At 44.3% G+C, this 24504-nt stretch overlaps 1 protein-coding gene across 6 annotated transcripts in view; it reads right to left on the bottom strand.

Annotated features, from left to right (window-relative positions):
* The window catches only part of PRR5L (proline rich 5 like), a 155634-nt gene extending 132201 nt beyond the window's left edge, over positions 1-23433 (bottom strand). The window contains exon 1 of one of the 6 annotated variants that reach the window (XM_024975062.2): positions 23243-23433. The gene's annotated coding sequence lies outside the window, so the exon portion shown is untranslated. The remainder of the gene's footprint in view (positions 1-23242) is intronic. The other 5 variants (XM_059874594.1, XM_059874595.1, XM_059874597.1 and 2 more) reach the window with 5 other exon arrangements.
* Between the last annotated feature and the right edge of the window lie 1071 nt (positions 23434-24504).

The following is a 24504-nucleotide window of genomic DNA, read 5'->3' as shown; positions in this document are numbered from 1 at the left end:
CCAATAACAGATGAGGAAATTCATATTCACAGAAATTAAGTAACAGGAGGGAGCTCCATAAGCTCATGATTATGCAAAAAGGTGAACCACAGGGCACAGAGTATTAAGTCAGAGATTAACAGGCAAGATAATTGATATACGGAACGAACCACCAAAACTTGGCACTTGGTGAGCCCTTAGAGTCCTGGTTCATCACGTTCTTTTAGTACTGGAAGATTAAGGCTCAGAGAAGTTTCATCTCTTGCCCAGGGCAACAGAGCATGTTAGGGACAGAGAGGGCATGTATAGGGCATCTGCTGAATGTGCTTAATTTGGGAACTTTTCCCTGTCTTAATGGAGTAGATCAAGCCTCCAGGGCCTGTTCATCTGATAATAGCCCCCTGATTTTTGCTGTAGAAACCACCCCTTCTCCCTGCATGTGGTCTTGGAAGAACTGGTAAAAGTCTCCCTCCCTTGGACATGTGATTTGAGCTAGAACAATGGGAATCTGTCTCCTGGGAATTTAAATTTGAGCTACCATTTATTTTGATAACAAATCTCTGTTTTTCTTTAAGGAATTCAGAGTCAATTTGTATAGTTTAGAATCTGTGAACCTGGATTAGTTAAGGCTTTTTCAGTACAAGTGTTAGAAACTCAAGCCCAATATACTTAAGTGAAAAAGCACTTAGTGCCTTAGGTGAGGGATCTGCAAACTGTTGCTCTTGGGCCAAATCCTGCTCACCACCTACTCTTGTAAATAGTTTTATTGGAGCCTAGTTACATCCACCGGTTTATGTACTCTCTATGGTTTTTACACTGTAATAGCAGAGGTGAGTAGCTCTGACAGAAAGCTTTTCTAGCAGGCCCTTTATAGGAAAAGTCTGCCGATCTCTGATTTAGGTGGAATCAAAGTCAAGTGGCTTGATCGAGGGGCTTGATGATATTTCCAAACTCCAGACCTTCCATCTCTCAGCTTCTGCCTGCTTTCCTCCATGTATTAGCTTCATTCTTGGACTAGCTTTCCCCTTGCAGTTGTAGCCCAAGCAGGGACAACAGTTTATTCCCTCCACAGGCAAATAAAAGTCTTGGGTCAGCAACTCATTGGCCCAAATCAGCTTTTCCCTATGGGCAGAGGAGCAGGGCTTACTGATTGGTTTAAGTCAATAAAGATTCACCCCTGAAGCTAAGCATGGGGTAAATCAGGATTCTGTAAGGATATGAGGAGCCTTAATTTACCAGATTTGCTGAATGGCTTCCCTGGTGGCTCAGATGGTAAAGAATCTCCCTGCAATGCAGGAGACCTGAGTTCCATCCCTGGGTTGGTAAGATCCCCTGGAGGAGGAAATGGCAACCCACTCCAGTATTCTTGCCTGGAGAATCCCAAGGACAGAAGAGCCTGGTGGGCTACAGACTGTGGAGTTGCAAAGAGTTGAATAAGTCGGAGAGACTTCACTTTCTAGCATCAATACTCCTATCATAGCTGACTTCCAATGCAGAGTTGGGAGGAGATGCATGGTAGCAGGCTATTAAATAGTATTTCCACCATAAACGCCATAGACATAAATATTTCAAGGGCTAAGATGATAACAGAGTGTAGCAAAATAATTAGGAAGTGATGAACTTGGAACATTTATTACTAATTGCATGTTTATATAAGTTAATTTTTAATAAGGGCCATGTTTGACAACTGGCTTATGCTTAACAGTCAGCTCTTACTCACCAGCTCCAGCACAGCATAAAACTTATGGAGACTTCTTTTACCAGAACACAAATAAATAGATATTAGATGGTAAATAGACGACAACAACAACAAAAATACCACACAAGTATCCACTGTGGAAAAACGGATAAACCAGGTAAAGGTGGGAAGCAGCATGTGACTCCAACAGGAGTGGGAGGCTGGAGTCAGGCCCTGTGAGGCTACAGATGTGTGGGCTTATGCAGGCTGCCCACTGTCCCTCAAGGAGTTCCATAAAGCACTGGTTTATGCTGACTTCAGGTGGCCTCCTCAAGTAGGTAAAGTAGGTAACGTGACCCATTAGGCCATGCTGAGAGCTAATCCAGAAAGTTCCATAGGAAGAAATCAGGCCATGTAGGAGGGCCAGACACCAAGGAAAATTAAAAGCACAATATGATGAAAATACAGATAAATATTAAACGCCATTACTATGGAACACAGTTCATTGATAACAAGTCTCTGGGAGCATTATTAATAAGAAAATTAAGAAATGTCTTGGATCTATACTGTCTGGGAAAGCTCTCAAAGGACAGTCCTTTGCACCATCTGATTTTGGCCCCATGCTCACTCTCGGAGGGGACAATGTCTCTACAAATGAGAAACAGAAATGTGGGCATGGTTATAGCGGACAATTGATTGTTGCTGCTGTTCAGTTGCTAAGTCGTGTCCGGTGGGGTCTTTTCCAATGAGTCGGCACTTCGCAACTGGTTGAGCTGTGCCTATAATTCTAGTCTTTTGATTCTAAACTCTATTTTATGAGCTGTAATCCCACAAATAACATGCTTTTGCCTTGGGATATTCACATAAATAGGTTAAAACTAGAGAACCAAGTTACCACATAAATAGGTTAAAACTAGAGAACCAAGTTACCACAAGAAAAAATACCAGGATAATAAATGCTTTTATTTAGCGATTTATTTGTATAGGCTAATGAGTCCATGAATATATTTTGATGAATTATATATGTTAGCACCCAAAAATGGAGCAGGTAAATTTGACTCTGCCACTTGACTTTCAAAGCAGTAGGTTTCAACACTATTACCATGGATAATATAGTGGTTCAGAGTTCAGATTGTAGAGACAGGATGCCCGGATTTGAATCCCAGCTCTATTATTGCTATCTGGAGAATATTGTTTATTTTTTGTGGCTTAATTTCCTCATCTGTAAAATGCGGACAGTAACAGTGCTTAATTCACAAGGTTGTTTGAAGGTTAAATGAATGTACCTGGCACACAGTAAACCCTTGATATATGTTAGTGGTTGGTATTTTTTATCATGATCAACACTACTGATTTTACTTGGCACAAATATTAGCTTCAGAAGTTGAATTTAAACGGATGTGCTTATTTAAATTTAGATTTATTTCTGCTATGATCCTTAGTAATAAAAACACCATACACTCACATTCATATTTTTTTATATTGCCCAAAATCTGTCTGAAAATATTCTCTCATTTACTCCAATAGTAACAACAGCACTGGCATCATTTCCACACTGGACAGATAAGGGATCTGAGAAAAAGAAAGGTTGGATACTTAAGTGTTAAGCATTGGAGCTACAATCCAGCCAGGTCTCCTGACTCCAACAGTTACCAAAGAAAGCTGCGCTTTCTTAGCATTTTAGCTGCTGAATCACTGGGCTGTTCTTTGCTCACAAGGCTTCCCCGAAGCCCTCCGTCCCCTTGCTAGGTTTAATGGCTGGTCTCTGATGCTCCTTCAGCATCACCACCTTTCCTTTCACTGGAGAATCCACTCCTCCCCCTTTCTCAGCCGTGCAGTTTGAGTGGGACCAGCTTCACACACTCAGTCCCATGAAGGATCCTGACTGATACAATTAGCCTGCCTTAGACTCTGGGCCACGTGATTGGGCGTGGCATGAGCACGTGACCCACTGTGGACCAATGAGAGCTGCGAATCCTAGGTCTTCAGCTGGAGGCTCGAGAAGAGATTCCCAGTATTCCTGAGTCCAGTGTGGGTTGAGGGTTCTAACTGGGTTAGTTCTGTTGTTCTCATGATAAGAGAGCCGGAAGCCGCCAGCAGAGGCAAGTGTGCATCTAAGCAAAGGACGAAATCCACAATAACAAAGGCAGCATGAGGATGTGGAGAAAATCCTCAATGACGTCATTTGGGCAGCTAGAAATTGCCTCACTGGAGGCCAGCATCCACTCTAAACTTTTTGGTTATTAGGATCAGAATTTTCCTTTTATCATGGAAGCCTCCAAGTTGGGTTTTCAGTCACAGCAAACAAGAGTTCTGTCTGATAGAAAGGACCTTCCAATATGACCTACACAGAATACTCAAAGCAAAAAAGAGATTTAGGCTAGACTAGTTCTATAATCTTGACATGGGATATATATTCCTCACAATGCTTGCTTCTGGTTCTAAATTTCCTTTATTCCTCCTTTTTTTTTCATATAGTACCTATTGAAGAGTTAATAACCCATTTTATTTTCCATCAGGAGAGAAAAAAGTGATGAGTATTAAGTGCTTCTATTATTTACAAAGTTATTGCTATACGATTTGGACTATCAGGACTGCTCTAGTAAAAGGATAAAAGGTGTGGAGGGGGTGCAGCAGGGAGGGTAATTAAAGGAAACCGGTTCTCAACCGGCGAACCTCCCAAGAACATCTTCTTTCGTTATATTTGAGTCTCTGACACTTGTTACCAAATTTAAACCTCCTTTTCTGCCTTTCTCCCATCTTCCTTCTCTCTGATGTATGCTGTGATCCACTCCTTCGTAATTCCTCTCCACTTTTCCGGATATCCCAGACACGTCCCTGGCTGTGCGTGTTGCCCACACCTCCCTCTCACTGCATGACTTATGTCACATATGTCCCTGTGCGCCCGTCCTAGTGCAGGCTGAGCACTCCAAAACTCCCACCCTCAGGGTCCTTAGTGACTCATAGCTGACAGCAGCCCCACACGTCCATATCCTCCCTTTCCAGAGATGATGTAAATGAACCCAAACTATCAGGGTTTCATGGATTCATCACATCTCAGGATTGGAAGGAAATTAGCTATCTAATGCAATGGTCCTAAATGGTATGTATGGATCAGCTGTATGTAGTGTCCTAAGCAAGGTGGTAAAAATAGTAGCAAATAATTTACTTAAATCGGTGAACTTTAAAAGATAAAACAAAGACTGATAAAAAGAACTGCATTAAAATCAGGGACTTCTGTTTATCAGAAAGCACCTATCACAGCTAAAGTTCTCATATCTAGACTCCATGAAGAATTTCGGCAAATGAGTAAGAAACTTCAACAGACTCTTTCCGGAAGAGGGTATTCGAATGGCTAATTAGTATATGAAAAGCATACAAACGCATCACTCACTTCCGAGACACCAACGAAAACCACCAGAAACCAGAATGATAACTGAACTGCTCATAAGAAGTCTCATGGGAATGCAAATTGTTGTTGTTCAGTCGCTCAGTCTTGTCCGACTCTTTTGTGGCTGAATGGTCCATAGCTCACCAGGCCCCTCTGTCCAGGGGATTTCCCAGGCAAGAATACTGGAGTGGGTTGCCATTTCCTTCTTCAGGGGATCTCCCCAACCCAGGGATTGAACACAGGTCTCCTGCATTGCAGGCAGATTCTTTACCATCTGAGCCACCAGGGAGGGCTACTATTAAGAGACATTTCTAAGTGTAAAGACAGGTCAACTTTAAAGTATCAGCAGATCCATATGGCCCTCAATGCCTATAACATTTATTATCTGGTTCTTTACACAAAAAGTTTGCTGACCCCTGCCTAGACTAATAAACTTCCCTTGCAGTCAAACCCCTGTAAGAGGCAGGAGGAAGTTGATTTCATCACATCCTGGTCCTAAACAACAAACTTTTAGGTGCCCCAGATCCCATCCCAAAGGAGAGACATCTGGATGCTCTGGGTTTAGGAAAATTCACAGGTGCTCGGAAGCTCCTTTCTGCTCCTAACAAACCCATCCCTCTGGTAGCCACTCCTGAAAGGACTAGTTTGGCGGCAAGGTAACTACGGTCATCTGTGTGAACTCTATTTATGTCTAATTACCCCACAGCACAGGTTGGTTTTGCATATCCTTTACAGTCATATTAAATTTGTTGCAAGCCTTATTTGATTCCAAACTAAACTATACTCATGCATATTCTATCTTCCTAATGAGTTGTCTTTGGAAAATGGTCATTGGCTCACAATTTACACAAAATCAAAGGGAACACTGGTCAGGAGTGCTGGGCTATTGGCTCATGCCCAGAATTATTTCTTCATGCGTAGCTGAAGAAAGGAAACGACTATAAAGCTAACAGCCCCCAAAGAAGTTACAATTTCCAAAACTAAATATCAAGAGAGAACCATTAGGAAGTTTATGAATTGTGTACTGATTTAAAATTTCTAAAGCCAGAGCTATCAGCTTAAATTAATCAATTTCTGTCTTGACTAAAGCTTTTTGTAAAATAGCATTGGGATTTTCTCAATACATCTGAACTTTTCAAATGTGAATTTTATACCAGGAGAGAAGACAAATATACTTTCCCAGCCTAATAGTTCGATTCAAGGCATAAGCTTTTAATAATAATAGCTACAGTTTCTTAAACTATTAAATTGCACAAGTCTTTGTCTTTAAGCACATTATTTGATTTAATCTTCCCCACAGCCATATAAACAGCTTCTATTAGTATCCCCATATTACGACAGAGGAGACTAATGTGCGGAGTGATTAAGTAACTTGCAGAAAAATTTCGCAGTGTCATCTAGATAGCCCTGTTTCCTCCTTTGTGCTCTTATTGCACATACACATCTCATAAAAAGTTATCAATGCCCATTTTCTACTGAGAGAAATCCCATTTATGTTTTGTGAGAGTTCAGGATATGATTTATTCAAAAAGTGTAGATGGCAATTCTGTTAAACTCGAGTCACTGTTCTGTGTTTTGCAGGCATGATTTCACTTTGTCTTCACAACAGCTCCATTAGCCCTATCAGTATCTTCATTTCTTAGGTGATCATCCTGGGATTCAGAGAACTCATGTACCTTGCTTGCCATCACACAGCTGGTAAAGAACAGAGTGGTAGGTTTCCAATTGAGCAATGGGCCTTTGAATGCTGCAGTGTACAGATGTGAGTGCATCTGTGCACGCTCGGTGGTATCTGACTCTTTGCGACTCCAAGGACTGTAGCCCACCAGGCTCCTCTGTCCATGGAATTCTCCAGGCAAGAATATTGGAGTGGGTTGCCATTTTCTCCTCCAGGGAATCTTCCCGACTCAGGGATCCAACCCACATCTCCTGCATTGCAGGCAGATTCTTTACAGCCAAGCCACTGGGGAAGCCCACGGATGTGAGAGTTGGGCCATAAAGAAGGTTGAGGGCTGAAGAATTGTTGCTTTCAAATTGTGGGGCTGGAGAAGACTCTTGAGAGTCCCTTGGACTGCAAGATCAAACCAGTCAATCCTAAAGGAAATCAACTCTGAGTATTCATTGGAATGACTGATGCTGAAGCTGAAGCTCCAATACTTTGGCCACCTGATGTGAAGAACTGACTCATTGGAAAAGACCCTGAAGCTGGGAAAGATTGAAGGCAAAAGGAGGAGTGCCAGAGGATGAGATGATTAGATAGCATCACTGACTCCATGGACATGAGTTTGAGTAAATTCCTGGAGATAGAATTACTGGAGGAGAAGGGGACGACAGAGGATGAGATGGCTGGATGACATCACTGACTCAATGGACATGAGTTTGAGTGAACTCTGAGACTTGGCTATGGACAGGGAGGCCTGGTGTGCTGCAGTCCATGGGGTCACAAAGAGTCGAACACGACTGAGTGACTGAACTGAACTGAACTGGAGATAGTGGAGGGCAGAGAAGCTTGGTGTGCTGCAGTCCATAGGGTTGCAAAGAGTTGGACCCAACTTAGTGACTAACCAACAACAAGGTGCTCTGATGCCCCTTTGGGAGAGCAGCATCTTGATTCATACGATGAATCAAGTTGGGGTTGTTGGGCTATGATGCTTTTGATTGGGTAAGTTCATGCACTGGACCTGGGGCAGAGCCAAACGGCTCTGCTTATTAAAAAATAGTGAGGAACTGAGGGACTTCCCTGGCAGTCCAGTTGTTAAGACTCCAAGCTCCCAATGCAGGTGGCCTGGGTTTGATCCCTGGCCATGGAACTAGATCCTGCATGCTAAAACTAAGACCTGGTGCAGCCAAAAAAAAAAAAAAAGTGAGGAATTTTAAGTTCCCAAGAGGCAGAGAGAACAACCCTGGAAGCTGGTGTGGGGAAAAGGGCACCAACGGAAAACAGAGCCAAGCATGCAGACTCTGGAGGAAAGAAATCCTGAGGCAGAAGTGGGTGTGGCAGTGGTGTGTGTGTGTGTGTGTGTGTGTGCACTCAACATACACTCCCATCCCCTTCTCAAACCTCACCAGGATATTGTCAGTAAAGTCCACCTTGCTCGCTGATGATGAGATTTTTTTAGGGTAACTTAGGCACCAAGACAAGAGCTGGATTGCTACAAAGCAAAACCAGAGACAGCTCATGTGACGTGAGAACCCCAGCCCAAGGTGCCAGCTGACACCCATCCAGGTTACAACAGTCATCTACAGGGGGCACATTTCAGTTTCCTCTTGCCAACTACCCACTCAATTGTACTCGTTAGTACTGCATTAAGTACTCCTTAGTGCCAGGTAACAGACAAGAGGAAAAAAAGACTCTTAGAGGGTGTTTGAGACTAAACGTCTATCCTACTTACTAGGAAAAGAGTACTTTGCTCATTATTAACTCACCCACCCCTCACAATTGCAGAAGATAAATTGAGGCACAGAGAAGTTAAGCTCCTGGGTCAACATCACACAGCAGCTAGGAAGACAAGTGGCTGGGACTTGAACCCAAGACAATCCAGCTTCAGAGCCCAGGATCTGAACAAATGCTAAAGCACCCAGAACACACTGCCTGGAGTACAGTACCTAGACAACTCAGCAGGGCCCTCCAGCCTCCGATATCTGGTTCCTGAGTTGACAGACTCCAGCTCGTATTCTTCCTCAGGTGGATTTAATGGGCAGTGCGGGTAAGGTCACTGATGCTTGGCTGTTGCTGGGCCCCTATTCTGAGGTGTTCATTAAAAAAAAAAAAGACCCTAGGGATGGGATGAGACGCGCAAGCCAAGTGTCCAGAGCCCAGGCTCCTCCCCGAGCTGAGCACAGTCTTCTCGGTCAGATTACACCCACAGGGCGGGCTTGTCCTTGGCTCACCTGCCGCCTCAAAAGAAGGCAGAGACAGCCTCCGGCCACACAGCAATGCAAAATGTGTCTCTCACCAGAACCCGGGGCCCAGCACAAAACCATCTCTGATGTATTCAATGTTTCTAAAACCTGAAGCACACTTAACTCTTAAACACCGGTGTGGCTTAAAACTTCTGTCACAAAAATGGGATCTTAAAAAAGTAACCATTTTAAGAGCGGGAAATCCCCAACATCACAGCTTATCCTGGCTTTACTTTTTCTCCCGTCCCTCCCCCATCAAGACTAGATCACCACAGACAAGATTCCACGCGAGTGTCTCACCGGGGTGAACTGGGGGGCTTTTGTTTCTTTCCCTGAGACTGAAAGAAGATGGAGAACGAATTATCTGGTGCAGCTGAGAAGTGCGAGGAGGGTTGTCCTTTTAAGGGGAACCATTGAGTTTTAGAGTCATTTTCACAATAACATTAAGCCATTTACTTAGCAATTATGCAGGGAATAAATACTGATAGAGTGTTCCATGAGCACAGCTGCACGCCAGCATCTGGTGCTGCCTCTGGAATCCTAGAGGACACATCTGCCAGCAGAGAGGCTCCTCCGGAGAGCGCCTTGGAGGTTGGATGGGAAACGCAGCTTCAGTATCAGCCAGTGAGGTCAGGAAGGGGTGGGCTGCCCTGACCACGCGAGAAACCCTAGACTTCGTTCTGTATTTTATACAGAGTTGGGATCTGCGCTCCTGGCCACAAAAAGAAGTGACTGAACTAGTAAAAACAAACTCCCTGAATAACTGAGCATCCATAATGGGCCAGGAGGGCTTCCCAGGTGGCTCGGAGGTAAAGAATCTGCCTGCCAAAGGAGCAAACTCCGGTTTGATCCCTGGGTTTGGAAAATCCCCTGGAAGAGGAAAAGCCAACTCACTCCAGTATTCTTGCTTGGGAAATCCCATGGACAGAGGAGCCTGGCAGGCTACAGTCCATGGGGTCGCACAGAGTCAGACACTACCTGAGGCGCACACACCACCACGACCACCACCAAAGGGCCAGGCACGGTCCCCTCACTCTGTGTGTGATGCTTCCAACAGTGAGGGCGTCGCTTGTATTATTCCTATTTAACGAGGGAGGGCAGGATCAAGGGAGGACTTAGGTACTCAAGCCCAAGTATCTAGCAGCGCCAAGACTTGAACATGGGTATATTCTGATGTTGGAGCCCATGCTCCTAACCATCACCCTATATTAACTCCCAAGTCGGTGATCATATAGAGCTGTGCCAACAGATTCTGCAGCACTCTGGCTTGCTTGACTCTAACAGTAATTTTGCAAAGTACCTACTTCGTGTCAAGGGGCTTTCAGGTGTGACCAATGCAAGCGACTTAAGAGATGCTTAAAAACTGCTCTATGTATAGACTGAGTAATTCAAGATGTCAGATTTTTTTTTTCTGAGTTGAAGGGAAATGTAATTTTTAAAAATTAATTATTTTTGGCTGCGCTGAGTCTTCATTGCTATGAGTGGGCTTTCTCTAGTTGCCATGCACAGGCTTCTCATTGCAGTGGCTTCTTTTACTGACAAGCATGGGCTCTAGAACTCGGGCTTCCGTAGTTGGGGCACACGGGCTTAGTTGCTCCACAGCATGTGGGATCTTCCAGGATTGGGGATCAAACCCATGTTCCCTGCACTAGCAGGAGGATTCTTAACCACTGGATGACCAGGAAGTCTGGAAGTGGAATATTTGGTTCCATTTTGATCCCTGGGTTGCGAAGATCCCCTGCAGGAGGGCATGGCAACCCACTCCAGTATTCTTGCCTGGAGAATCCCATTGACAGAGCCTGGAGGGCTACAGTCCATAGGAACTCAAAGAGTCAGACATGACTGAGTGACTTAGCGCACATGCACTCGGCAACCGACCCAGTGGACTGTACTGTAGGGAGCACACCAGTGGGAGAATCAGCAGATGGAGGTGTTCTGCACTGCGGGCAGAGCGCCCACCCCAACCATTCATCACTTGTACCTTCTCATATTGCCCCACCTACCCTTTTCCTTCTCCCTTTCCCAAAGTGATGAGAAGAAGCAATCAGATGATTTATGATGGGGGCAACGCAACTATGTCTTCCCCTCTCTGAGTCATTCTCCAGATATCTAGATATCAGTTCAGTTCAGTCACTCAGTTGTGTGTGACTCTTTGTGGCCCCATGGACTGCAGCACACCAGGTTTCCCTGGCCATCACCAACTCCCAGAGGTTGCTCAAACTCATGTCCACTGAGTCAGTGATGCCATCCAGCCATCTCATCCTCTGTCATCCCCTTCTCCTCCTGCCTTCAATTTTTCCCAGCATCAGAGTCTTTTCCAATGAATCAGTTCTTCACATCAGGTGGTCAAAATATTGGAATTTCAGCTTCAGCATCAGTCCTTCCAATGAAGATTCAGGACTGATTTCCTTTAGGATTGATTGGTTGGATCTCCTTGCAGTCCAAGGGACTCTCAAGAGAATTCTCCAACACCATAGTTCAAAAGCATCAATTCTTTGGCACTCAGCTTTCTTTATAGTCCAACTCTCACATCCCTACATGACTACTATATATATCTCTAGACATTTACAGGTATAAATTTAGGTACATGTTTTAGTATTCAGTGAAACATGTCCCCCCCCCCCCCACCCAGGTCCCACCCATTCTGTTTCCATCTCTGAGTTCTACTGATTTGCATTTTCTTGTGTTTCCTGCCAAATTTACATATACATATGTAAGACACTACAAACTTAGTAGTTATTAATTATCCTCACTCCTACTCATTTTCTTGGTGCTCTTGCCCTGTGAATACTCAGAGAGCATCTTCATTCTTTTCTATAGCTGCATACTATTCCATTTATGGATGTGTCAGCCTTATACTTGAGTTTCCTCCTATTAAAAGACATTCTGATGGTCTCTAACTATTTTGCTATTCATAAATTGACACTTTAGAACTCCATGAAAAATAAAGAGGTTGATGGACATCTCCAGATTTCAAAGAACTACCACTACAGAGTGTCAGAGCAAAGAAGCAAAACGCACTCAGGAAAAGCCCCACTCTAAGAAGATCTTTCTATGCCAGGAGAGACTGCCATGTCCACCTTGTCCCAAATATCCCATTTCCAGACTTCCCTGATCATCCAGTGGTTCAGAATCCTCCTGCCAGTGCAGGGGACATGGGTTTGATCCCCAATCCTGGAAGATCCCACATGCTGTGGGGCAACTAAGCCCATGTGCCCCAACTACTGACACCTGAGCTCTAGAGCCCATGCTTCTCAATATGAGAAGCTACGGCAATGAGAAGCCTGTGCATGGCAACTAGAGAAAGCCCACTCATAGCAATGAAGACTCAGTGCAGCCAAAAATAATTAATTTTAAAAATTTCCATTTCCCTTCAACTCAGGAAAAAACCTGACATCTTGAATTATGAAATCTATACATAAAGCAGTTTTTAACTATAATTTGGTGGGGGGGGGTGGTAATTGAGATAATGTAAAACTCAGCCCAGCCTAGCCTACCAACTCAGGAGGAGACCAAGTATGGAGGTCTTTCCTTTGCCTCTCTGGCTGGGCGCACTAGGGGCTGAGCAATAGTCCTCTCCATGAAGAATTCACTTCCCTAGCCCTCCCCCATCCAAGCCAGAGATGTGTGCCTGCGGTTGTGAAAATGTCCCATTAGTGCTGGGTTTGTCACTGAGAAATGATACGTATTTCTTCTCTTACCCCTTTCAGATCTTTACTAAAAACAGCAGTCACACCTTACAGTGGAAGCAGCACTAAAATAATGAGAATTAGGACAATCTGTTTGCCTTTGGTTTGTCCTAACATCCTCCCCTTCCCTAAACTCGGTCACTGCATTCTCCAGCTACCTCCTCCCTCCTCCCACCTGTAGTTGATGCTGTTGGTTCCCTACCCACATTCTCTTAGGTACCATTTCAGAGTACAGTGGCCTGGCTTTCAATGACTAGCATCTGCATCTCTTTGCCTAAGGGCTTTCTCCAGCTACCAGTGGCCATTCTGTCCATATGTAAGGCAGACTGGAAGGGCTCAGGAATTAATGCCCAGTGCTCTTTCCCTTACATTCTTCTACATTTGAGCATTGATGATGAAACATGTAGTGTAGCAATTTCTTGGCCATGAAGAGTGTTTCAGTGAGAATGGGTCAGAGAACACTTCATTAAAAAGTTCTTAGAATTTGGGCTGTTTCAAGAAATTCACTAAAACATCTCCAGTACATTCCCTCCCTGAGTTATATTTAACACATGCTGTTCCAGGGGCTGCTCCGATGGGACCTGGTCTCATATCTTGTCCTACAAATCCCTCACACCATCCACACCCTTTGGGCAATACTCGAAAATATCACCTGTGGGAGTTCCCTATTCCTGCAACACTGCTGCAAAATAAAAACTGGTGACTTATGAAATCAAGCATTTATTTTTCTTATTCACAGGTCTGCAGATTGGCGTTGGTGATGCTACTTCAGTCTGGGTTTGGATGTGTTCCATATGACTAATCCTGGGATCCAGAGACAAAGGGCACTGGCTACCCAAGGCATGCTCTTCTCATGGTGGTTACAAGAGAAGCCACACAGTGTAACCATCATTTAAAGGCTCTGCAGCAGTCAACAGCCACTCACATTCCATTCGCTGAAGCAGGTCACTGGCCAAGCCCACAGTCAGTGGGGTAAGAAGCATACAAAGTCGCAGATTGCAAGTGAGATAAGTTAAGGTTTGCTGAGTAATACTTCAATCGATCACGTCAGCTTAAAGTGTGATTCCCAGGGAGGGCGGGAGGTCAAGTACATCTTCCCAAAGTTCTCTAAATCTACACACTGATACTGTCCTATTACTGAAGTCAGTCCAATAAGCTGCCAAGAAGTGATAATCTCAAAGCGACTTTTCTTGAGAGACCCAAGGGGATGGGAAATGGCATTCTCCCAAACTAGAAAGCCCCGAGATGGAAAGCATCTAGTTGATCGGGGATAGTTTAAAAACCTTCCATTTTACTTCTCATGATCTGCCCTAAATCAAGCTTTCAAACTTCCCTTTAGAACGGATGGGACCTGAAGAGAGAGAAGAGGCAGATGAGGGTGGTTTATATGCTTCACCCTCAGTAGTCAATGTCTAGCAATAAAGGTCCTGGCCAAGATACAGAATAGTGCAGTGGCCAGAAATAGCTACTCCTGAGTTTGACAACACACATTTGAATCTTTCTTATGCTGGATACTAATTGTCTTCCCCACCCAACTTCTTAACTTCCATTTCCCCTTCTGTCTCCCAAGAAGAATCCTCATTTTGCTCATGGAACTCCCCTCCTCAGGCAACAATGACCCACCTCCAACACAAGCCTCAGCCTGATTGGCTGGGAGTCGTTCTGTTCCCTTTGCCAGTGACTGGTTCAAGAATAGGTAAGTGACCTAGAAGGGGCTGATGAGATAAACATCGTGGCTGCAGGAAGAGTTTGCTGGAGGGAAAATATTCCATCACTGTAAGGAGAAAGCTCTAGAAAGAAACCAATCCTTTCTTCTTTTTGTGAACTTTGTTGTGTCTGGATGTCACTGCTAGAATCCTCTAACTTCCCAAAGATGAAAACAACTAAAAGATGGCAGAGCAGAGAGGTGGAAAGAAAAAACGTCCTGAGGATATCATTGAACTGCTGAATCAACCTCCCCTGAAGCTTGTCTTAACTACGACCTTGCTTTGCAGTGAGGTCATAAAAGATCCTGGTTCCTGACTCTTGACTCACAGCTAAACCATCTTAAGCAGTGTCTACCCTATCACTGACTAGCACTGTGTCCTTGGGCAAGTCACTTAATTTCTCTAACTCCATTTTTGCACCAGAACCTATTGCCAGGATTAAATGACAATGAGTATGAAGCATTTGAAAATTTGCAGTGTCTGGTGTCTGGTAAGGATGCAAATGACTCCCAGGCATGATTTTTATTATAGGGCTTTGGGGCACCATCAAGCAAGAAAGTGCAGGCCTGGGCTGAGAATTGTAATTTATGTACTTCTCTGTGTTTACAGTTGTTGCCCTCTGGCTGATCCTTCTAGAAAGTTACAACCCTTCCACCCCCCAAAACCTATTTTGATAATGGACTGAGAAGTATAAGGTCTCCTACCCTAATCTCTGAAGCCTGTGAGGTGTAAAAGCCCCATGGTGAAGAGTACAAGGGGGATGTGTGTATGTCTTATTTTTTAAACATTACATAATTAATACATGGTTTTTTAATATGAAAAATGCAGATAAGCAATATGAGAAAAAGAAAAGAAAATTTACTTATGATCCCAACACCCAAAGGAAAGCATTCTGAATACTATGTACATGTTCTTCCAAACTTCTTAGTTGGGGGCATCTTTGAAAAGGGGAAGAAGAGAGAAGAAACAGGCATCCTTGTATGCTACTTTTGAGGGTGAATTGGTGATGACCTTTAGGCGGGAAACTCTGTAGAGTCTTTGGAAATTAAAAAATATATATATTTTTAATGCACCAACACTTTGGCTCCTCTTGAGAGTCCCTCAGACTGCAAGGAGATCAAACCAGTCAATCCTAAAGGAAATCAACCCTGAATATTCATTGAAAGGACTTATGCTGAAGTGAAAGCTCCAATACTTTGGCCACCTGATTTGAAGAACTGAATCATTGGAAAAGACCCTGATGCTGGGAAAGATTGAAGGCAGGAGAAGAAGAGGATGACAGAGGATGAGATGGTTGGATGGCATCACTGACTCGATAAGTTTGAGCAAGCTCCAGGACCTGGTGATGGACTGGGAAGCCTGGCATGCTGCAGTCCACGGGGTTGCAAAGAGTCAGACATGATTGAGTGACTGAACTGAGGTTTGGCTCAACAATTTTGCCTTTAGAATCTGATCTCTAGAACAACAGCAAGAGGGGTGGGTTATTGGATAGAGCTTGCAGAATGCCAGGTACTGTTCTCCACATTTTTGTACCATCTCAGTTAATCCTCACTACCCATGAGGGAGATATTATATATTTTATAACAGCTCAATTGAGAAACATTTCACATACCATATAATTTGCCCACTTGAAAGTGTACAACTTAATGGTTTTTTAGCATATTCATCAAGTTGTGTAACCATCATCACAATTTTAGAATATGTTGTTGTTGTTATTGTTCAGTTGCTAGGTCATATCCAACTCTTTGTGACCCCATGGACTGCAAAACCCCAGGCTCCTCTGTTCTCCACTGTCTCCTGGAGTTTGCTCAAATTCATGAACATTTTAATCATCCCTAAAAGAAAGCCTTCATGGTAGTCATTCCTCATTTCTGCAACCCCTTAACCCCTGGCAACCACCAATCTATGGATTTGTCTATTTTGGACATTTCATAGAAATGAAATCATACAATATGTGGTCTTTTGTAATTGGCTTCTTTCAGTTAGCATAATATTTTCAAGATTCAGCTACAAGCTACAGCTTGTATCAGAACTTACATCTTGTTAATGCCAAATAATATTCCATTGTATAGATACACTGTATTCTGTTTATCCACTTATCAGCTGATGGGCATTTGGGCTGTTTTTACCTTTTTACTAATATGAATAATGCTGCTGTGAACATTTATGTACAAGTTTTTGTGTGAACTTGTGTTTTCATTTATCCCAGGTATACACATTGGAGTAGAACTGTTGAATCATATAGCAATTCTATGTTTAACCTTTTGAGGAGCTGCCAAACTTTTTTCTAAACTGGCTGCAATGTTTTACATTCCCACCAGCAGTGCACAAGGGTTCCAATTTCTTTGTATCCTTGCCAACCAACACTTATTATCTGTCTTTTTGATTACAGACATCTGAGTGGATGTGAAGTGACATCTCATTGTGGTTACTTTGCATTTCCTTGATGAGTAGAGGGAGGTACAATTATTATGTTTATTTCACACATGAAGAAACTGAGTCATAGAGAGGTTAATTAAGTACCCCTGGTTACTTAGTAAGTGTACAGACTCTTGTGAACACAACAGTATATGCAGAAGATAGTTTGCTGCAGTACTGTGAAAAAAAATTAGAACACCAGGGGTTTATCCCTACAGAAGACCATTCTCCAGTTTTCAAAGAATGAGGAAGGCCCATTTATGTGTACATGAAATGAACTCAAAAGCAAATTGTTAGTGAAAAAGGCAGTCACAGGATCATGTGTACAAAATGAACCTACAGATACAGTCATTGATACAGTTATGGATATATATGATATAGCTATAGATTGGAAGGTTATACAGTAACTTCGTTAGGAAGCAAGCTCCAGGAGGCCAGGGGTCTTTTCATTTTGTGTACTGCTGTATCACAAACAGGCTTCCCTGATGACTCAGTGGTAAAGAATTCGCCTGCAATGCAGGAGACACGGGAGATGCAGCTTCAGTTCCTGGGTTGGGAATATCCTTTGCGGGAGGAAATGGCAACCTACTCCAGTATTCTTGCCTGGGAAATCCCATGGACAGAGGAGCCTGGCAGGCTATAGTCCAGAGGGTCACAAAAGAGTTGGACATGACTTAGCAACTGAGCAGGCACACATATCACTGATACCCAGAACTGGATGTGTAGCACATCAGTTCAGTTCAGTTCTGTCGCTCAGTCGTGTCCAACTCTTTGCGACCCCACGAATCACAGCACGCCAGGCTTCCCTGTCCATCACCAACTCCCAGAGTTCACTCAAACTCATGTCCATCGAGTTGGTGAAGCCACCCAGCCATCTCATCCTCTGTCGTCCCCTTCTCCTCCTGCCCCCAATCCCTCCCAGCATCAGGGTCTTTTCCAATGAGTCAACTCTTTGCATGAGGTGGCCAAAGTATTGAAGTTTCAGCCTCAGCATCAGTCCTTCCAGTGAACACCCAGGACTGATCTCCTTTAGAATGGACTGGTTGGATCTCCTTGCAGTCCAAGGGACTCTCAAGAGTCTTCTCCAGCACCACAGTTCAAAAGCATCAATTCTTTGGCACTCAGCTTTCTTCACAGTCCAACTCTCACATCCATACATGACCACTGGAAAATGTGTAGCACATAGTAGGAGCAAAATAAATACTTGCTGTAAAATGGGCAATTCCTTTGGAGAGAGGATTGGAAAAAAAGAATATATACAGAAGAGCTCATGCTTCATTCTGCAGAGCCATGTCCTCTGTGAGTGAATCCATATAAGTTGTATCATTTTTGACACACAAAAATAAGCCGGATAAATACAGGTAGCAATGCAGGGATGATCTCTGCTTCCCGTAAGCTGAGATGCCAAAGGCTCTCCTAATCCTCTACATTAAGATCAAAGAAGAAAATGGACATGTCTAATGAAGCTGCTGTATTTATGAATATATAAATAAAATATAATAAATATATTATATATATAATATATAATATTATATATATAATATATATAATTATATATATATAATATAATAAATAAAAACTGTTTGGATGGCTTAAAAAATTAAAAATGAAAAAAAAAAACCAACACCTGGAATTCTTGGGGCCTTTAGCAAGAGAAAAATGAGGCCCCCAAGAGAATTGGTGTGGAAATGATACACAGCCTCAGTGTCTTCCTGGGACACACGAGGACCTTCCTGGCATCGCCCCCCACTTCAAGTGCATACAGCTTCCTCCCAGTGGGGCTCCATCTCTGGGGCTGATCACCTGCAGGGGAGACAGGCTGGCTCCAGCCCTGCTGGGTATCCCAGCCTGATCAATAAGTTGTTCTTTCAGTTAACAGGAATCCAGTGTCAAGATGCCAGCAGTGAATCTTATTTTCATGCCCGAGAAGATCTTAAAAATCAATAAGCATTAGAAGGACACAGCCAAGTATTTTCCTTTCTATTGTTTTTCAATATTTGTTTAATTTGTCATCCCTGATGAGCCCTCTGAGGAGGCCCAAAGGTCAAGGGCTGCTGGTAAAACACCCCAGGTGTTCACATCACATTATGTAAGGCTAACCACCTTGGAAGACAATTAAGAGACATTTGGAGTTGGGAGACAGGAAAGGGACCCGGGCTGTGGCCTATTCTGGTAAACTTAGGGTACAGGGCTGACCTACAAATTGCAACAGTTACAGGTGACAAAATTCAAACACTGAAAATGTCAAGTTGCACCAAAAACGATGGTTGGCAGGGGCCGGATGCTTTCAAATTGTGGTACTGGAGAAGACTCTTGAGAGTCCCTTGGACAGCAAGGAGATCAAACCAGTCAATCCTAAGGGAAACCAACCCTGAGTATTCATTGGAAGGACTGAAGCTGAAGCTCCAATACTTTGACCACCTGATTCAAAGAGCTGACTCGTTATAAAAGACCCTTATGCTGGGAAAGACTGAGGGCAGGAGAAGAAGAGGGCAACAGAGGATGAGGTGGTTGAATGGTATCATCGACACAATGAACATGAGTTTGAGCAAACTCTGGGAGATAGTGAAGGACAGGGAAGCCTGGTGTGCTGCAGTCCATGGGGTCACAAAGAGACGGACATAACTTAGCAGCTGAACAACAATGACAGCAGAGGCTGGGGCAAGAGCAACGTGAGCTGGATGTACAGCAGGCTGCTTCTCACAGATGAAGGGGACATTAGGGATTTGCTGACACCCTCTCCACTTATGATGAGGAGGACATCTCTTCTCTGACTATGTCCCAAGGCTCAGACCAAGATGGGGCAGTGGGGTAGACTCTGGCCACCATCTTGGACTCTTCCTTGAGAAAGGAAGTATTTCCTGCCATCAGCAATTGCAGTCACCACAGATAGTGAGCTGGTGAGTCCCAAGAGAACTCAGGAAAGAAAGAATACCTGCCTTCTAGCAGCCATCAGATCCTTGCTCCTCCAGGTTCCTCCATATCTGTGACCTTGGGCAGGTTACTGAACCCGGCCATGCCTGTTTGCCTCATCTCTAAAATAGAGAGGCTAATTTTGTAGGTCCCTGGGAAAGGCACAGTGAGGATTAAGTGAACCAATCTAGATTAAGTGCTTAGAACAGTGGCTGCCAGATGATAATGGCTCAATACTCATTAGTGACATCTTTCTGAAACACAACCTCCTTGCTTCCACCCAGATCAGGACAAAATTCAAGCCCTCCTACCCAGCCCACAACTCTACAGGACCAGCTTACCTTTCCCATCTCACCTCTTGGTGACTCTCTGCTTCTCACTCTATATTCACATTCAATATCCTTTTGTTCCTCTAGCAAAACAGATTACCAGGCCTTCATGCACAAAACAGACGACCATGCCATTACCCATGCCTGGAACCTTCTCCCATCAGTTCTTCCCCAACCCCCTGCCTATTGACCACTCATCTCTCAGGTCTTAGATGATATTTTCTTTGGGAAGCTTCTCTCATCTATCTGATCCAAGTAGGAGCCCTTCTTTGTGTTTCCACTGTATCTTACTTCCAATTAATGCCCTTGCTACACTGTATTTTAAAATTTTTATTATGAAAAGTCAAAGCCAGAAGAACAGTACAATACTACAGGGAACTCTCATACACTCCCAACAACTGATAACGTTTTACCATATTTGCTTTCTCTATCAGTGTGTGTGTGTGTGTGTGTGTGTGTGTGTGTGTGTGTGTATGCAGATGGTGGTGGTGTTTAGTCACTCAGTTGTGTCTGACTCTTTTTTGACGTCATGGACTGCAGACCACCAGGCTCCTCTGTCCATGGGATTTTCCAGGCAAGAATATCGGGGTGGGTTGCATGCCCTCCTCCAAGGGATCTTCCCAACCTAGGGATTGAACTCACGTCTCCTGTTTCCAAGCACATTACAGGCAGCATGACCTTTCAGCTCAAAACATTTCAGCTTGCATCTCCGAAAAAGAAAAAAAAGCTGAGGGTTATTTTCCAATCTAAACTATAATACCTTAATAGCACCTATAAAAAAATGAATCATTCTCTAATAACTGAATACTTGATCTGTATCCAAACTTCCCCAATTCCTCCCTAATTTCCTTTTCTGTCTTTCTGCAAGATTGCGTTTGAATTGCTCCTTTCCTTGGGCTGCAGCTCTAAGAGGAATGGAATGTGTCCCTTTGCTCCCCTCACCCCAGCACTCAGCCCTCCTTGGTAGGAATCTGTTGTAAGAATAACCTCCATGTCCCACCTCTTCCTGCATCACCATGCCAGAACCTGGGCCCCCAGCATGGGGAGCCCAGAGTCTCAACCACTGGACCACCAGGGAAGTCCTTGTATAGATCCTTTTAAGACAATCACCAGGAAGAGTGGAGAAAGAAGCCGAGAACGTCTGATATGGCTGAATTATGTGCCCCCAAATTTATATGTTGAAGCACTGTGCCCAACCTTGAAACACAAATATATTTGCTGATGTGGCTCTAACGTGATGATTATGTCAAAAAGAGGCATTTAGTGTGGACCCCAGTACAATCTTTACAAGAAGAGGGATTTGAACACACAAAGAGATACCAGGGTGCACATACACAGAGAAAAGGCCACGTGAGGACAGTGAGAAGACGCCGTCTGTAAGCCACGGAGAGAACCTCAGGAGAAATGAGCCCTGCGTACACCTTGATTTCCGCCCCCAGCCCCCAGCCCCCAGAACTGTGAGGAAATAAATTTCTGTTGTTTAAGCCACCTAGTCTGTGCTCTTTGTTTTGGCAACTCTCGCTGACTCAGACAGACTGCTCGGATGCTGGGGACTCAGGAAAGAATCTTAGGCACCTGCTCCAAGGGACTGGCAGTTTAGAAATCCCCAAAGTTAAGGAAGGAGGGCATTCTCTGTAGCATCCACAACATCGTATCAAGAGACAAAGAAGCAGGTTTAACATCCACCAGGCCCAGCCAGTGGGGGAGGAAGACTAGTCTCCATTTGGATGCAATACTGAAGGTCTGGGTTACTGCACAGACCTCGGTGTATCAGTTACTGAGCTGAAACAGTGCTGGAACTAGAAAGGTGATCAGAAGAATGAGGCAGTGGCCTTCCCTAGTAGTCTAGTGGTTAACAGACTCTATCTCCCAATGTAAGGGGTGTGGGTTCAATCCCTGGTCTGGAAGCTAAGATCCCACAGGTCTTTTGGCCAAAAAACTGGAACATAAAACAGAAACAATTTTGTAACAAATGCAATAAAGACTTAAAAAATAAAAAGGCCCATCATAACATCTAGCAGCAAAAAATATATATTAAAAAAAAGAAGTCAGGGAGCTGCCCTAATTTTCATCCCAAGGCAAGGAAAGAGAAGGGCAGCACATACACAAAAAAAATTAGAGGCAGCAATAGACACAAATAAAGTTGGCTTCCTGAATATACCTGGTGAGTTCTGCTTATTTAATATCTGTTTGCTTACTTAGCCTGTTGCTGGCCAAGTAAGAGATGGCATTCGTTGAGCAATTATTATCATTCCAAATTCCTTCCCTGTCACCACTGGGCAATTCCATCTTCCCTGAGCTCAGCAAAAGCCAAGGAACAATAGGCAAACCACTGGGAGCTTCTGCATTCCTGGAGCTGACAACTCAAGTGCTGATGTTCTACAAAGCCAGGATCAGAACACCACCCTCCATAACTCATGATCCAGAGAAGGAGACTAGCTCCCAACCAGCTGAAGGGTAGGGCAGGCTTCAGATTCACATAAGGCTCCAGAGAAAACTGAGTTCAAATCCTGACCCTGCCACCTGACAGCTGTGTGACCCTGGGCAAGATACTTAATGTCTCTGTACTTCACTTTCCTTATCTATAAAGTGGAGATGATAGAAGTACCCACCCCATAGAGTTTATGTGGAATAAATGAGGAAACAGATGCAAAACATTTAGAACCTCGCCTGACACAGGAGTTAGCATTACACATGGTTACATATAGCTAGTATTATAGGTCAGTGCCCCTCAAAGTGAAAGCTTACAATAACCTTGGTTTGCTGTAAAGGACATCAGCCAAGAAGTGTGGTGATGCAAGCACAGATTCTAGAACCAGACTGTCCCGGTCTGAATCAAGCAAGAATGGAAAGCACACGCTATAACTGTTTGCTCTAATTGCTAGCAATACTGTCAGATACCTATAGTCATATGTACACATATGCAATACACAGAGTAAGAGCTTATCATTAGAGAACTAGTCTTCCCAACAAACCCACAAAGACCCTGAAGTTGCTGGTCACCCAGAGACATCAGAGGCATTGAGTGGGGGGTCTGACAGGAAGTGTGCTTCCCTACTCAGTAGGTTGCGGAACTTGACCTCAGCTGCTTTTGCTTCTTTGTCTACCAGCAGACAGTGGCTCTCAAGCCAGCAGGGTGTCTTGAAATCAGAAACCCACCCTCCTCGGGCTGGACACTCAGCCATAACCTCCAGCCCCCATGCCACGCCAGAAGCTCTCAGCCGCTTCTGTGTTACCTGGTCTGCTTCCTTCCTCCAGGGCAGGTGAGGTACCACAGCCTTCGGCCTCCCGAGAAGATGACATTTCGAGGAGGCCCAGCTGTCCCTGGGCTTGACTGTCCACTCAGTTCCCACTTCCCTGGGCCCTGAGGACTGGCAGAGGAACAGGCGGAAAAGATAAAAAGCTGACACCCGCTGCAGGAAATAATTGTTTAGCTGGTTCCAGAACTGAAAAAACAAATGTAACGTTGGAGAAAGGAGAGCAAAGTGCCATTCAAGCCCATTGTTCCAGCCTCTTCTCTGTGGACGAAGGAAACAAAGAGGCCCTGTGTTTGTGACACAATGGTGTGTGTCACCAGCCACTGCTGTGCTACTCCTGGGGATGGGAGGACGGCAAACGAGGCCACAGTACCCTCCTGGGTCTGGCGTGCTGTGGACTTCACTAATCACAGCCCCCAGCCTGGTCAGAGATGGGAAAGCAACTTCCGACTCCCAGCCCATAGTGCCCTGTAGTGGGGGGCAGGGGACACCCATCAGGAGAGACCAATCCGGTCCAGGCTAGTCCTCCGGGCATGGCGAATTGCCAAGTGACGCTTCCTTTCCCTCTGCTCTTCTCTTACCAATTTTCAGAGGCTCACCACAAGTTAGAGCTGAAAAGAATCACAGCTATCTTGTCTTCAAACACTCCAACTCTCGGTTTTCATGAGGGGGCATCTGGCCTGGACTGGTGCCTGGCTGTGTCGCACGTCAGCCACAGTTGGCGAGGCCAGATGAATCATTATGTAAGAGCATCCCTGGGACCCCCTCAAAGACCTGACACTCTGTTATGAGCAAGCTCACAAAATGAAGCTTCTGTCTTTAAATCCTGGTTCTGCCACTAACTACTCATAGATTCTCCAAGCCAGGCTTCAGCAATATGTGAACCGTGAACTTCCTGATGTTCAAGCTGGTTTTAGAAAAGGCAGAGGAACCAGAGATCAAACTGCCAACATCCGCTGGATCATTGAAAAAGCAAGAGAGTTCCAGAAAAACATCTATTTCTGCTTTATTGACTATGCCAAAGCCTTTGACTGTGTGGATCACAATACGTTGTAGAAAATTCTGAAAGAGATGGGAATACCAGACCACCTGACCTGCCTCTTGAGAAATCTGTATGCAGGTCAGGAAGCAACAGTTAGAACTGGACATGGAACAACAGACTGGTTCCAAATAGGAAAAGGAGTTCGTCAAGGCTGCATATTGTCACCCTGCTTATTTAATGTATATGCAGAGTACATCAT

Source organism: Bos taurus, chromosome 15 (genome assembly GCF_002263795.3).
Source record: "Bos taurus isolate L1 Dominette 01449 registration number 42190680 breed Hereford chromosome 15, ARS-UCD2.0, whole genome shotgun sequence".
In the NCBI taxonomy this organism is placed as follows: Eukaryota; Metazoa; Chordata; class Mammalia; order Artiodactyla; family Bovidae; genus Bos; species Bos taurus.
This window is presented reverse-complemented; position numbering and strand designations above follow the sequence as displayed.